Source organism: Carlito syrichta, unplaced genomic scaffold (assembly GCF_000164805.1).
Source record: "Carlito syrichta isolate Samal-C Ts95f unplaced genomic scaffold, Tarsius_syrichta-2.0.1 Scaffold315955, whole genome shotgun sequence".
Classification (NCBI taxonomy): domain Eukaryota; kingdom Metazoa; phylum Chordata; class Mammalia; order Primates; family Tarsiidae; genus Carlito; species Carlito syrichta.
The window spans coordinates 280,141-283,279 of record NW_007260051.1 but is presented as its reverse complement, the minus strand read 5'-3'; positions in this window follow the sequence as shown (position 1 = coordinate 283,279).

Here is a 3,139-nt window from a genome sequence, read left to right as displayed (position 1 = left end):
CCCGCTCACCTGTGGCGGACTCCGCCCACACCTGGCCCGCGCGGCGCTCCACGCTGCGTGCTCCTCACCCGGAGGCCTCAGGTCCAGTCTGGGGGGATGGAAGTAGGTGGGAAGGGAGTTGGCTTGCTCTTCACCGGGCTTTTCCCCTGGAGGTATAGCCTGCCAGGCCAGGGGGAAGGGGGTTAAGATTCTCATTCACTCATTCTTTCGTTCATTTATCCAATAAATAGTTATCAAGTGCCTACTATGTGCCATATGCTGTTCTAAGCACTTGGGATCCAACAGTGAACAAAACGATATCGCCGCCCTTCTGGAGTCGACATTTTAGTGAGGGTTTCAGGTACCCCATGGGGTAGGGGCCGTGGGAGCGGGGAGCCAGTGATATGTACCCAGCGATTGCCAGGTGCTGGGAATACAGCTGTGTCTGAAAAGACAGAAAACTCCCATCCTTCATCGGGCGAGGGAGGCAGAACATCGACAAATAAATACGTAAGATAATCCAGGCACTGGTGAGTGCCTTAAAAGAAAGCAACCCCGGGAGGTGATAGATGTGGCCTGGGACGACGACTTTAACTGGGAAAGCACGTCTCAGAAAGGTGAGGAGTGAGCCATGGGGAAATCTGGTGGAAGAACATTCTAGGCTTAGGGAACTGCAAGTTCCCAGGCTCTGAGGTGGGCACCAGCACGGCGGTGTGAGGAAAAGAAAGGGGACAGTGTGACCTGAACTGTGGAAAGTGGGTGGGGGAGTGAGACCAAGGCCCAGGTGGGCAAGCTCTCCCATCTTGCCATCCTTCAGCCAGAAGCCTTATAAAATGCACTCCAAATTTAAAACATCCTCAGCTGCTTGCATGGGACAGCTTCCCTGGAGGGGAATTTGGCAAAGTTCAAAACGTAAAACACTGATTTTTTGACCTAGTAGGAATTTCTTCTACATAGACTTGTAGAGGGGAGCTAAGACACTAGTTTGAAGAAAGTAGTCTGGGAATAACCTAAATACCTTTCCATAGGGAACTGGCCAAATAATTAGAGAGCATCTGTTCAACAGAATACTCTGTGGCAAGAAAAAGAAAAAAAAGAAAATAGATGACACAAAGTTCTCTAAAGGCATGGAATGACCTCCTAAATGTATTAAAAACAAGAGAGAGAATAAAGTTAAATCATATTACTGTTTGTGCAAAAACAAAGGTAAACATATCATTGTATTTGAAGAGAGTTCTTGGATGAATTATCCAAAAAGCTGGAGTGACTCAGAGCTAGGCTCTGTCATTTCTGCTGTGTGACCTTGGGTAGGTGACTTTGTCTTCCTGAGCCTGTTTCCTCTTCAGAGAAATGGGGTAATAAAGATACCAACTGCACTGCGGGACTTTGAAGGTGAAATCTGGCAAGGCCTGAAGGGCAGCCTTAGCATGCGATACACTTTCAGTAGATGGGAACAAGGGTTATTTTTAGGAAAGATGGGATACCTGAACCATCATGCACCTAATAGTACAGCAAGAAATATCAATGGGAACTGTTAGGAGTGTGAAACTGACAGAAACATGTCTGCCTCATCACATGCTGTCGACATGGACCTTGCTTGCTGGTGATCAAGTCTGCAAGTTCTCCCGCCTCTCACACCTCTCTGCCTTTGCAGTTTGTCCCCTCTGCCAAGGATGGGTTTCTCAAATCCTGTCCACTGCTTCCCTTTGACATGAGGTCTGGCTTACTCTTTGTTTTTGAGTCGAAGTCTCATTTTGGCACCCAGGCTGGAGTGCAGTGGCATGCTCATGCTAGGCTAGACCTGCTAGGCTCAGGCGATCCTTCCGCCTCAGTCTTCCAAGTAGCTGGAACCACAGGCACGTACCACCATGCCCAGCTAATTTTTTTTTTATTTATTGTAGAGGTGAGGTCTTGCCAAGTTGCCCAGGCTGGTCTGGAACCCCTGGGCTCAGGCAATCCTCTCGCCTCAGCCTCCCAAAATGTTGGAATTAGAGGAGTGAGCCAATGTGCCCGGCCTCTGGCTTACTCTTGCTGCACTCAAAACAATCCTAGGCTGAGATCTTGGTGGGGAAGGTAAGTTGGAGTGTGAGGCACACTGCAGAAGGCTGTTAGCATTGGGGGGGCAAGGGGAGGCTGACATGAGTGGAGTACAGGTAGCAGCTGCCATCCCCCCACTTGTGGCAGCCATGTGGGTTGAGTGGTCCCACCCCACCCCCAGCCTAGTCACAGAAACTTGTCCGGGAAAGCCTGGACAAAGAGCCATTGTGTGAGTGACTGTTGATGGGCAGAGTGTCTTTTGGGTGGGGAATGTTCTAAAAATGTACTGTGGTGATGGTTGTGCCCCTCTGTGAATATACTAACGACTGTTGAATTGTATACTTTAGTTGGGCAAATTGTATAGCATGTGAGGTATGTCTCAGTATAGCTGTTATTAATAAAATAAGCCGGGTTCGGTGGCTCAGCCTGTAGTGCTGCGCTTTGGGAGGCTGAGGTGAGTAGATTGCCTGAGCCCGTGGGTTCGAGACTGCCTGGGCAACTTGGTGAGACCTCATCTCTACAATAAATCAAAAACTAGCCGGACATGGTAGCGCACGCCTGTAGTTCCAGCTACTTGGAAGGCTGAGGCGGAAGGATCGCCGGAGCCCAGCAGGTGAGGCTGCGGTGGCCGGGAGCGGCCACTGCACTCCAGTCTGGGTGACAGAGTGAGACTCTAACTCAAAAAAAAAAAAAAAAAATTAAAAAAAAAATATATATATGATTTTTAAAAATCGATCTTTCAAATAAGTGGGAAAATATGGACTGTTCATTTAATGCATTGGCAAAACTAGCCAGTCATTTAAGGTAAAAAATGAAAGCTCATCACTGCCTCATACCACTTACAAAAATAAATTTCAGACAAGTTAAAATACTAATCACAGTGAGTATAAATATAGCAAAATATATCTATTACTTTGGTGATATTAATAGAAAAGTCCTACTAAACAAGATATAAGAAACAGATATAGATCATGTGGGGCTTTTTAAACCATGAAAGATTTTGAGCTATAGTTCAAGATGACTAAAGAAAGGATGGAAATATTTTAGCAAAGAAATGGTGGAATCACATTTGTTTTCAAAAGTTCATTCTCTTGGCTGTATGTAGGAGATAGAACAGAGAACT